Raw genomic sequence first — 13,072 nt, forward strand, 5'->3', positions numbered from 1 at the left:
TTACATGTACCTGTCACTATAGGGTGCGTGAGGTAGCCAGTATTTACATGTACCTGTCACTATAGGGTGCGTGAGGTAGCCAGTATTTACATGTACCTGTCACTATAGGGTGAGAGAAGGAGCCAGTATTTACATGTACCTGTCACTATAGTGTGCGAGAAGTAGCCAGTATTTACATATATCTGTCACTATAGGGTGAGAGAAGTAGCCAGTATTTACATGTATCTGTCACTATAGGGTGCGTGAAGTAGCCAGTATTTACATGTATCTGTCACTATAGGGTGAGAGAAGGAGCCAGTATTTACATGTACCTGTCACTATAGGGTGAGAGAAGGAGCCAGTATTTACATGTACCTGTCACTATAGGGTGAGAGAAGGAGCCAGTATTTACATGTATCTGTCACTATAGGGTGAGAGAAGGAGCCAGTATTTACATGTATCTGTCACTATAGGGTGAGAGAAGGAGCCAGTATTTACATGTACCTGTCACTATAGGGTGAGAGAAGGAGCCAGTATTTACATGTATCTGTCACTATAGTGTGCGAGAAGTAGCCAGTATGTACATGTACCTTTCACTATAGGGTGCGAGAAGGAGCCAGTATTTACATGTACCTGTCACTATAGGGTGAGAGAAGGAGCCAGTATTTACATGTATCTGTCACTATAGTGTGCGAGAAGTAGCCAGTATGTACATGTATCTGTCACTATAGGGTGAGAGAAGGAGCCAGTATTTACATGTACCCGTCACTACTGGGTGCGAGAAGAAGCCAGTATTTACATGTACCTTTCATACTGGGTGCAAAAATTAGCTAGTATTTACATGTACCTGTCACTACAGGGTGCGAGAAGTAGTTAGTATTTACATGTACACTACAATACAGGGTGCGAGAACTAGCCAATATTTACATGTTCCAGTCACTATAGGGTGCGAGAAGCACTTGCCACTAGAGTGGACAGAAGTGCCCAGTGTTTACATGTACCAGTCACTACGGAGTGACATAAATTCCCAGTTAGCACATGTACAAGTTGCTCAGTATTTACATGTACTAGTTACTAGAAAGGACAGAAATGGCCAGCGTTTACATGTCCAGTAAATAGAGAGGTAGAGAAACGGCCAGTGTTCACATGTAGGCTACCAGTAACCATAATAACTGAGGTACTAATTAAGACACCTGTGCTCAAATATGGCTATCCTTAAAACATGAGCTAGAAATATTCTGAAATATACAATGGAAAAAGTTACTAGTCATACATACACCAGTTCTGTCAGTAGAGATATAATTTGACCCAGTGTCGTAACTACCATAGGTGTAGGGGGTGGGGCTGCTATGGGAACCGGACCGACCCGGCCCTCACCCTGCACCTACGGTGCCAGACCTTGGTCCGTGCCCCGCACCCTCTTCACTCCCGTCTTCTCAACTTACCTACTCTGTGGTCTCGGACCCCCACCGTGGTCACATCCTCCCTGTCGGCTTAACCTTCGGCTCTCCTCATTGACTGCTGCTGGGAAGAGGTGTGGCCGCCTCCTCCCAGCATCAGTCAGTGAGGAGAGATGGAGCTTACCGAAAGAGAAGGTGTGCCTGCCCTGCGCAGCGCAACCACGGAGCAGGTAAGTCAAGGAGAGGGGAGTGCGGAGGGGGGCCGAGGACCCATGAACATTTTGCTATGGGGCCCCCCTAGGCCTAGTTACGCCCCTGATTAGACCATACACAGACCAGTCCAATCAGTAGATATAAAATCAGACCATACATGGACCAATTCAGTCAGTAGGGATATCAGACCACAAATGAATTAGTCAAGTAGTGATATATCAGACCATACATGAACCAGTCCAGTCAGTAGGGACAGATCAGATAATACATGCAACAGTCCAGTCATTGGGGATAGATCAGACCATAAGTGAAAAAGTCCTGTCAGTGGAGATAGGACAGACCATACAAGAAACAGTCTGGTCAGAAGGTAAATAAATCACACCAAAAATGTACCAGTCCAGTGAGTAGACATATAAATGAAATCATACATGCACCAGTACAGTCTACAGATTATATATAATCAGACAATACATTAAGCAGTTTAGTCAGTAGATAATATATAACCAGACCATACATGAAGCAGTCCAGTCAGTACATATATTATAATCACACTATACATGCAGCAGTCGAGTCAGTAGATGATCTATAATGAGACCATACATGCAGCTGTACAGTCTGTAGATATACAATAACACTATACATTCAGCAATCCTGTCAGTAGAGGATATGTGCAGCAGTACAGTCAGTAGATGTATATAATCAGACCATACATAGAGCAGTCCGGTCAGTGTATAATACATTATGAGCGCATACATGGACCAGGGTTGGAGATAACAGGTAAATACTCAGCATGCACCACTGTAAACAATGCGGGCAGCCGCTGATGACTGGGCACCGGCTATGCAGACATGACAGGTGTGTCTATGTGCTGCTGCCTGCCCTCATCTGTGATCTCTCACCTCCATCCCCGGGGCCAGGAACCTGTCACCGCCGTGGGCTCCAGGGGCGCTCCTCCTCTCCCACACACACACAGTATAGTATATAGCCTGTAACAAAGCACATCGCTCCCGCCGGTTACCTACCAGAGAACCGATTCGTCTTCCGGTCGCAACACTCCTCTGCACCGTATCCCGCAACGGCCAGATCACGGACAGCGGGCGGCACCACAGCACGCTGCGTCACTCCCTCTCCAGCTAACCACGCCCACACACTGCTAGCACCGCCCACTGTAGCTGCTGGCTCCTGTACACGCCCAACTCTTTCTTTGGCTAGGTACGCCCATTCTTGCACGCTCCGACAGACGCTGCTGTGACGTCATCGCCACGGTGCTGGTGTGTTTTGGTGCCGTGGTGGTGTCTGTTCTAACTGAGTCCCACTCACATCTTATTGGTCCCGCAGACAGAGTGAGACGAGAGACTGGGGTCTCTGTAACAGTGATTTAGTGTTAACGCCTTCATGACTCCAGGGCTTTGACCTTATATAACTTTTTTGATTTGGAGATGTGGTGGTTTCAGTGGAAACAATTTAATTTTTTAGTTAGTCCGAGGTAAATGTATATAGGGCAGATAGAGCATCCTATAACTAACTATCAGTGTGAGGACTTCATATAGGGGAACATAGGCAAGAATAATAAACTATTACAGGTTTCCACACCTTTAAACGGAAACAGTGTGAATTACTGCCGGGGGGGTGCCTAACCCTAAGTCCCCCCCCCCCCCCAGGGAGCCCCTAACCTAACACTCCACCGCACCCCCCCTCCCCGCAGCTGTTCGCACCCGGCTTACCTTCGATTGGTAAGCCGGGTGTCGGGCTCCCAGCGTAGGTCTAATGACAGGCCTCAGGATTTTGATGCCTGTCATTAGACACTTGCCGGTATTAGAAGGGAAGCTCGCGGTCGGGATTACGTCCGTCGGCGTCCCGTTTAAACATCTGTGTGCCAGCCATGCTAAATGTGCCACTGCCAGGAAGTATGGGCAGCATTTGGAAGGGGCATGCAGTGTAGACAGAGGATGTTTTTTTAATAATCTATGACATAGAGGGCCAGATGTATTAAGCTCTGGAAAGAGATAAATGACCAACCACTCAGCTCCCAATAACAAACTTTTGGATTTGGGTGCCGTGAAAAAAATGCTGATACTCTAGGGCGCCATGATTCAAGAAGTTTGGGAACCACTGATATAAACTATTCCAACACCATGGACAGGTGGAAGACTGGTGGATGGAGCTATAGCCCCAGGCCTCCTCATAAAAGTAGGCCCATCATCAGCTATGATGATGTCTGGCTGCCATTTTCAGCACCAGGCCCATGTGACCCTTAATTTAGCCCTGAAAATGGTGACCTCTCTACCAAAGTTGAGTGACATCACATAGTCTGTTTATGATCTAACAAGTCACATGGTCAGTATACTGAGGTGAAAAAATATGGCAGTATCTAGATGCCCTTCATTAAGCGGACCCTGATGTCATCAGTTACTGTCCAACGTCATTCCTTACTATCCATGTGGACATAGAGGGGGGATATAAACTTGTGGCGAGCCACCGTGCACGAAGCGTGGCGAGCAAACAAAATTCCTCTTTCGGTGGCCTTTATGGGCATGGAATCGCACTTCCGCCCTCACTCCACGTCACTTCTAGGTCCAAGGGGAAATAGGTTCAACCGAAAAAATATCTCCTGCATGCAGTTCTATAGCAAGTCACATAATCAGCCTATTAAGTTTATAAATCACATCCTACCTACAGTAGTGGCCAAAATTGTGGAAACCTTTTGGAAAATGTGTGTTTTTAGGATTTAATTGCGTATAACTGCATTATTTTTAAAGAAAATCCTATAAAGGTATACAGTCGGGTCCATAAATATTGGGACATTGACAGAATTTTCATATTTTGTCCTCTATTCACCACCACAATGGCTTTGAAATGAAACATACAAGATGTGATTTAACTGCAGACTTTCAGATTTAATTTGAGGGTAATTACATCCAAATCAGTTGAATGGTGTAGGAATTACAACTGTTTCTATATGTGCCTCCCACTTTTTAACGGGCCAAAAGTAATGGGACAAACTAAACAATCCTAAATCTAACTTTCACTTTTTAATACTTTGTTGCAAATCCTTTGCAGGCAATTACAGCCTGAAGTCTGTAACGCATAGACAACACCAGACGCTGGGTTTCATCCCTGGTGATGCTCTGCCAGGCCTCTACTGCAAATGTCTTCAGTTCCTGTTTGTTCTTGGGGCATTTTCCCTTCAGTTTTGTCTTCATCAAGTGAAATGCATGCTCAATCGGATTCAGGTCAGGAGATTGACTTGGCCATTGCATAATATTCCACTTTTTAGCCTTAAAAAACTCTTTGGTTGCTTTTGCAGTATGCTTCGGGTCATTGTCCATCTGCACTGTGAAGCGCCGTCCAATGAGTTCTGAAGCATTTGACTGAATATGAGCATATAATATTGCCCGAAACACTTCAGAATTCATTCTGCTGCTTTTGTCAGCAATCACATCATCAATAAATACAAGGGAACCATTTCCATTGGCAGCCATACATGCCCACGCCATGACACTACCACCACCATGCTTCACTGATGAGGTGGTATGTTTTGGATTATGAGCAGTTCCTTTCCTTCTCTTCTCTTCCCATCACTCTGGTACAAGTTGATCTTTGTCTCATCTGTCAATAGGATGTTGTTCCAGAACTCTAATGGCTTTTTTAGATGTTTGGCAAACTCTAATCTGGTCTTCCTGTTTTTGTGGCTCACCAATGGTTTGCATCTTGTGGTGAACCCTCTATATTCACTCTTGTGAAGTCTTCTCTTGATTGTTGACTTTGACACATATACACCTACCTCCTGGAGAGTGTTCTTGATGTGGCCAACTGTTGTGAAGGGGTTTTTCTTCACCAGGGAAATAATTCTTTTGTCATCCACCACAGTTGTTTTCCAGGTCTTTTGGTGTTGCTGAGCTCTCCGGTGCATTCTTTCTTTTTAAGAATGTTCCAAACAGTTGATTTGGCCACACCTAATGTTTTTGCTATCTCTCTGATGGTTTTGTTTTGATTTTTCAGCCTAATGATGGCTTGCTTCACTGATGGTGACAGCTCTTTGGATCTCATATTGAGAGTCGACAGCAACTGATTCCAAATGCAAATGTCACACCTAGTATCAACTCCAGACCTTTTACCTGCTTAATTGATAATGAAATAACGAGGGAATAGCTCACACCTGTCCATGAAATAGCTTTTGAGTTGATAGTCCCATTACTTTTGGCCCCTTAAAAAGTGGGAGGCACATATTGAAAGTTTGAAACTTGTAATTCCTACACCGTTCACCCGATTTGGATGTAATTACCCTCAAATTTAATCTGAAAGTCTGCAGTTAAAGCACATCTTTTTTGTTTCTTTTCAAAACCATTGTGGTGGTGAATAGAGGCCAAAATCTGAAAATTCTGTCAATGTCCCAATATTTATGGACCTGACTGTATATCACTGGAAAGATAATTTTATACACAATATAATGCAGTTCACCGCAAAGAATTATCTTTATTACATAAGTTATAGCTAAATAAAGATAAGGAGCACATTTGTTGTTACCAGAAATGATAGTAAACATCTTGTTTGATTGTTCAGTGTTTTTTATGCTTTTTTTATTTTAATTTCTTGAAGTAAGCTGTGTAACTTATTTAGGTGACAAGCAAAGTAAAAAGAGTTGACTGGTCTCCCAGAAAGAAATACAAAATAATTACTTTCCATGAAGAGGATAACCAAAAAAGGCATTTAGAAACTGTGGAATAAATGTCAACAGACTCAGTCGATTCAAAACCAATCTGGTAAAGGTAGGAAAAGATCCACAACACCATGCTGTGATAGAATAATGAAAAAAACTGTGCTTGAGTGACAGAAGAAAATCATCTGATGCATTTTAAAATGATTTACGTGAATGTGGTGTAAACATCAGTGCCAGGACAGTTCAACGCAGAATATCCATATTTGGTAGTGATGGAATTAAATATGTCCGCAGAGACTTGGAGAAGATTTGCTACCTGAGTGCACACCTACTGCGAAGCATCCAGTTAGTGTTATGCTGTGGGGATGTATGACAGCAAAAGGTGTGGGACCAATTTGTGTGATCAATGACACTTTAAATAGCAGCAACTACATCTGTGCCCTGCAGTGGGGGGGCAGTTGGGATTAGCACACACCGCTGCTCTGAATAGCAGAGCGGCGGATAAGCAGAGGGTGAATAGATGCTGCGCACAGCATCTATTCACAATGCAGAGGGAGCCAGGGGGCTGCCCAGCATCTCGGAGAGTGCTGGGCACACCCCCACAGTGACTGAAACGGGGGTGCTGCAAGGCTCCATCCGTTTTCCATAGGCTACACCCCCTTTCCTGGCATGGGCTGTGCCTTAGACACGCCAAGGGTCCCAACCCGCTGGCCACCAATGTTGGGAGGTATGTAATTGCAGCAAAAGGCTTCCAAACTAAGTACTAATGGATATTTTGCAATACTAAGAAATGTACTTCCCACAGTTCAGTATGTATAACTGTTTTCAAAATGTAAAATTTTGTTATAAAGTTCATTGTATTATGTTCTAAATGAATTTGCAATTGTAATGATGTATGCTTTTTGGTATAATAGTAAAATACATTAGTGCTATAAGCTGTTAAACTTCAAAAATTCACATTTTCCAAAAGGTTTCCACAATTTTGCCCACTACTGTACATTTCACCATTGCTATCTATCTATCTCTGGGCCTGATTCAGAGCCGGACGCTATTTGCACTCGCTCGTTCAGAAAAAGGGGCCGGATATTTAAATTGAGCGCTCGCTCTTTGCGGTCTGTTGACATCTCTATGTCTGAGCGAGCGAACGAAACATGCGCTCACTATTTTGAAAAGACGCCCCCTGGCCGCTCGCATCCTACGTCATCTCCACTATTTATTAGATTAATCGAGTACATCGAAAAGCGTCTGAACTGCTCGCAGTGCTTGTGGTTGGAATTTCCTACCGCAATCATGCGAACAGTTCAGGCTAAAAGACAACCCAGTGACGTGGCCGATGACGCTGCTTTGTTAATTATGCACACCCTTAAAACGCCCGTTTTGACCGTTTGGCACGCCTGCGTTCGGATCTCCACTCCCCGTTTTCAAGCACCTTCCCCTGTTACCAACCACAAACGCCTCATCCTGTCACTCAAATTAGCAGGCACTCGCAATTTTGCGAACACACGTTTTCCGACCGCACTGACTGTTTGGCGCATGCGCATTACGACCCATACGCATGCGCAGATGTGCGAACATCGCTTGGAGCGAACGAGCGGCTCTGAATCAGGCCCTCTGTTCATGGAACATTATTTTCACATATAACATTTAGGTTAAAATTAGGGGTGAGCGGGTTCGGATTTCTGAAATCCGAACCCCCCTGAGCCCCCCCGATCCGAGTCCGATCCGAATCAGGCTCGACTTTTCCCGCCTGACTCGGATCTGAAATCGAGGCAAAACGTCATCATCCCGCCTTCCGAGTCTCGCGGGTTTTGGATCCTATATAAGGTACCCACGTCGGCGCCATTTTCTCACTCGGCTGTGGACAGTGAAGAGGGAGGGTGGGAGTTAGGGCTGTGTAGTGTAGTGTAGTGTAGTGCTGCTGTTGTCCACTACTTCAAAGTCCATAGGGGCTGGCTGTGTTGTGCTGTGCTGCTGTTGTTAATAGGGGCTGTGTCCACTACTTCAAAGTCCATAGGGGCTGGCTGGACTGTGTTGTGCAGTCAGTTCTCCATAGGGGCTGTGTCCACTCCAAAGTCCTGTGCAGTGTCCCAGTCCTAAAGAGGTGCTGTAGTGTTGTCCAGGGGGTGCTCTGTCCATCAGGGGTGCTCCCCCCAAGTGCTAAAAAAATAATATATTTTCTGTGTTTGTGAATTGTGTGCGCAGTAGCCGCACGTGCATCAACAAAGTAGTGCCAAGCGTGCGCCTGTGTCATAAGTAAAGGGCCGGCTGGCTTGACCGTTAAAGGGTGCTGTAACCCCCAAAGTACACTCCAGTCCAAACCAAAAAAAAAATTATTTTCTGTGTTTGTGAATTGTGTGCGCAGTAGCCGCATGTGCATCAACAAAGTAGTGCCAAGCGTGCGCCTGTGTCATAAGTAAAGGGCCAGCTGGCTTGACCGTTAAAGGGTGCTGTAACCCCCAAAGTACACTCCAGTCCAAACCAAAAAAAAATTATTTTCTGTGTTTGTGAATTGTGTGCGCAGTAGCCGCACGTGCATCAACAAAGTAGTGCCAAGCGTGCGCCTGTGTCATAAGTAAAGGGCCGGCTGGCTTGACCGTTAAGGGTGCTGTAACCCCCGAAAGTACACTCCAGTCCAAACCAAAAAAAAAATTATTTTCTGTGTTTGTGAATTGTGTGCGCAGTAGCCGCACGTGCATCAACAAAGTAGTGCCAAGCGTGCGCCTGTGTCATAAGTAAAGGGCCGGCTGGCTTGACCGTTAAGGGTGCTGTAACCCCCGAAAGTACACTCCAGTCCAAACCAAAAAAAAAATTATTTTCTGTGTTTGTGAATTGTGTGCGCAGTAGCCGCACGTGCATCAACAAAGTAGTGCCAAGCGTGCGCCTGTGTCATAAGTAAAGGGCCGGCTGGCTTGACCGTTAAGGGTGCTATAACCCCCGAAAGTACACTCCAGTCCAAACCAAAAAAAAAATTATTTTCTGTGTTTGTGAATTGTGTGCGCAGTAGCCGCACGTGCATCAACAAAGTAGTGCCAAGCGTGCGCCTGTGTCATAAGTAAAGGGCCGGCTGGCTTGACCGTTAAAGGGTGCTGTAACCCCCAAAGTACACTCCAGTCCAAACCAAAAAAAAAATTATTTTCTGTGTTTGTGAATTGTGTGCGCAGTAGCCGCATGTGCATCAACAAAGTAGTGCCAAGCGTGCGCCTGTGTCATAAGTAAAGGGCCAGCTGGCTTGACCGTTAAAGGGTGCTGTAACCCCCAAAGTACACTCCAGTCCAAACCGAAAAAAAAATTTATTTTCTGTGTTTGTGAATTGTGTGCGCAGTAGCCGCACGTGCATCAACAAAGTAGTGCCAAGCGTGCGCCTGTGTCATAAGTAAAGGGCCGGCTGGCTTGACCGTTAAAGGGTGCTGTAACCCCCAAAGTACACTCCAGTCCAAACCAAAAAAAAAAATTATTTTCTGTGTTTGTGAATTGTGTGCGCAGTAGCCGCATGTGCATCAACAAAGTAGTGCCAAGCGTGCGCCTGTGTCATAAGTAAAGGGCCAGCTGGCTTGACCGTTAAAGGGTGCTGTAACCCCCAAAGTACACTCCAGTCCAAACCAAAAAAAAATTTATTTTCTGTGTTTGTGAATTGTGTGCGCAGTAGCCGCACGTGCATCAACAAAGTAGTGCCAAGCGTGCGCCTGTGTCATAAGTAAAGGGCCGGCTGGCTTGACCGTTAAAGGGTGCTGTAACCCCCGAAAGTACACTCCAGTCCAAACCAAAAAAAAAATTATTTTCTGTGTTTGTGAATTGTGTGCGCAGTAGCCGCACGTGCATCAACAAAGTAGTGCCAAGCGTGCGCCTGTGTCATAAGTAAAGGGCCGGCTGGCTTGACCGTTAAAGGGTGCTGTAACCCCCAATGTACACTCCAGTCCAAACCGAAAAAAAATTATTTTCTGTGTTTGTGAATTGTGTGCGCAGTAGCCGCACGTGCATCAACAAAGTAGTGCCAAGTGTGCGCCTGTGTCATAAGTAAAGGGCCGGCTGGCTTGACCGTTAAAGGGTGCTGTAACCCCCGAAAGTACACTCCAGTCCAAACCAAAAAAAAATTTATTTTCTGTGTTTGTGAATTGTGTGCGCAGTAGCCGCACGTGCATCAACAAAGTAGTGCCAAGCGTGCGCCTGTGTCATAAGTAAAGGGCCAGCTGGCTTGACCGTTAAAGGGTTCTGTAACCCCCAAAGTACACTCCAAACCAAAAAAATATATATTTTCTGTGTTTGTGACTTGTGTGCACTGTGGCTGCACGTGCATCAACAAAGGAGCAGCGCCAAGCGTGCGCCTGTGTCCCATAAGTAAAGAGCCGGCTGGCTCATTTCTTAAAGGGTGGTGTAACCCACAAAGTGCACTACTCTCCAGCAAAAATAAAAAAATATTTTCTGTGTTTGTGTGCGCTTTAGCCGCACGTATATATATCAATATAACATAAATGGAGGACCAAACTTTCTCTGATAAAAATAAAATAGGGAAAGATCAAGAACCACTTCCTACTAGTGCTGTTGCTGCTGCTGGGAGTTGTTCATCATCCCAGAGAGGAAGTAGGAACATCACTACTTTTACTAAACAATTGACCCTCCAACAGTCCCTAGCGATGAGGATGAAGTACGACAGCAGTCATCCTGAAGCAAAACGTATAACTGAGGCCTTGACTGCTATGTTGGTGTTAGACGTGCGTCCGGTATCCGACATTAGTGCAGTGGGATTTAGACAATTGATGGAGGTAGTGTGTCCTCGGTTCCAAATCCCGTCTAGATTCCACCTGCATCCTCAAAGCAGCAGCGACAAGCGTGCGTCTGTCTGTTAAAGGGTGGTGACACCCTCAAAGTGTGCTACACAAACAATTAAAATATTGTTCTTTTTTTTTCTGTCTTTGTGAAATGTGTGGGCTGTAGCCGCACCTGCATCCTTAAAGCAGCAGCGACAAGCGTGCGTCTGTCTGTTAAAGGGTGGTGACACCCTCAAAGTGTGCTACACAAACAATAAAAATATTCTTTTTTTTTTGGTCTTTGTGAAATGTGTGGGCTGTAGCCGCACCTGCATCCTTAAAGCAGCAGCGACAAGCGTGCGTCTGTCTGTTAAAGGGTGGTGTAACTCTCAAAGTGCTCCAAAAAATAAAAAACTATTTTTTTAATGTGTTTGTGACTTGTGTGCGATGTAGCCACACTTGCATCCTCAAAGCAGCAGCGACAAGCGTGCGTCTGTCTGTTAAAGGGTGGTGACACCCTCAAAGTGTGCTCCACAAACAATAAAAATATTCTTCTTCTTTTTTCTGTCTTTGTGAATTGTGTGGGCTGTAGCCGCACCTGCATCCTTAAAGCAGCAGCGACAAGCGTGCGTCTGTCTGTTAAAGGGTGGTGTAACTCACGAAGTGCTCCAAAAAATAAAAAACTATTTTTTTAATGTGTTTGTGACTTGTGTGCGATGTAGCCGCACTTGCATCCTCAAAGCAGCAGCAAAAAGCGTGCGTCTGTCTGTTAAAGGGTGGTGACACCCTCAAAGTGTGCTACACAAACAATACAAATATTCTTCTTTTTTCTGTCTTTGTGAATTGTGTGGGCTGTAGCCGCACCTGCATCCTTAAAGCAGCAGCGACAAGCGTGCGTCTGTCTGTTAAAGGGTGGTGACACCCTCAAAGTGTGCTACACAAACAATTAAAATATTGTTCTTTTTTCTGTCTTTGTGAATTGTGTGGGCTGTAGCCGCACCTGCATCCTTAAAGCAGCTGCGACAAGCGTGCGTCTGTCTGTTAAAGGGTGGTGACACCCTCAAAGTGTGCTACACAAACAATTAAAATATTGTTCTTTTTTTTCGGTCTTTGTGAAATGTGTGGGCTGTAGCCGCACCTGCATCCTTAAAGCAGCAGCGACAAGCGTGCGTCTGTCTGTTAAAGGGTGGTGACACCCTCAAAGTGTGCTACACAAACAATAAAAATATTCTTCTTTTATCTGTCTATGTGAATTGTGTGGGCTGTAGCCGCACCTGCATCCTTAAAGCAGCAGCGACAAGCGTGCGTCTGTCTGTTAAAGGGTGGTGACACCCTCAAAGTGTTCTACACAAACAATTAAAATATTGTTCTTTTTTTTCGGTCTTTGTGAAATGTGTGGGCTGTAGCCGCACCTGCATCCTTAAAGCAGCAGCGACAAGCGTGCATCTGTCTGTTAAAGGGTGGTGTAACTCTCAAAGTGCTCCAAAAAATAAAAAACTATTTTTTTAATGTGTTTGTGACTTGTGTGCGATGTAGCCGCACTTGCATCCTCAAAGCAGCAGCGACAAGCGTGCGTCTGTCTGTTAAAGGGTGGTGACACCCTCAAAGTGTGCTCCACAAACAATAAAAATATTCTTCTTTTTTCTGTCTTTGTGAATTGTGTGGGCTGTAGCCGCACCTGCATCCTTAAAGCAGCAGCGACAAGCGTGCGTCTGTCTGTTAAAGGGTGGTGACACCCTCAAAGTGCGCTACACAAACAATTAAAATATTGTTCTTTTTTTTCGGTCTTTGTGAAATGTGTGGGCTGTAGCCGCACCTGCATCCTTAAAGCAGCAGCGACAAGCGTGCGTCTGTCTGTTAAAGGGTGGTGTAACTCACGAAGTGCTCCAAAAAATAAAAAACTATTTTTTTAATGTGTTTGTGACTTGTGTGGGCTGTAGCCGCACTTGCATCCTCAAAGCAGCAGCGACAAGCGTGCGTCTGTCTGTTAGAGGGTGGTGTAACCCTCAAAGTGTGCTCCACAAACAATAAAAATATTCTTTTTTTTTTTCTGTCTTTGTGAATTGTGTGGGCTG

The 13,072-nt window shown here is 45.1% G+C and overlaps 1 protein-coding gene across 1 annotated transcript in view; it reads right to left on the reverse strand.

The window, feature by feature from the left end:
• The window catches only part of MPP7 (MAGUK p55 scaffold protein 7), a 432,558-nt gene extending 429,843 nt beyond the window's left edge, over window positions 1-2,715 (reverse strand). The window contains exon 1 of the mRNA XM_088447791.1: window positions 2,615-2,715. The gene's annotated coding sequence lies outside the window, so the exon portion shown is untranslated. The remainder of the gene's footprint in view (window positions 1-2,614) is intronic.
• Window positions 2,716-13,072: the final 10,357 nt, after the last annotated feature.

This window comes from Taudactylus pleione, unplaced genomic scaffold (genome assembly GCF_031769625.1).
Source record: "Taudactylus pleione unplaced genomic scaffold, aTauple2 ptg000439l, whole genome shotgun sequence".
Lineage (NCBI taxonomy): Eukaryota > Metazoa > Chordata > Amphibia > Anura > Myobatrachidae > Taudactylus > Taudactylus pleione.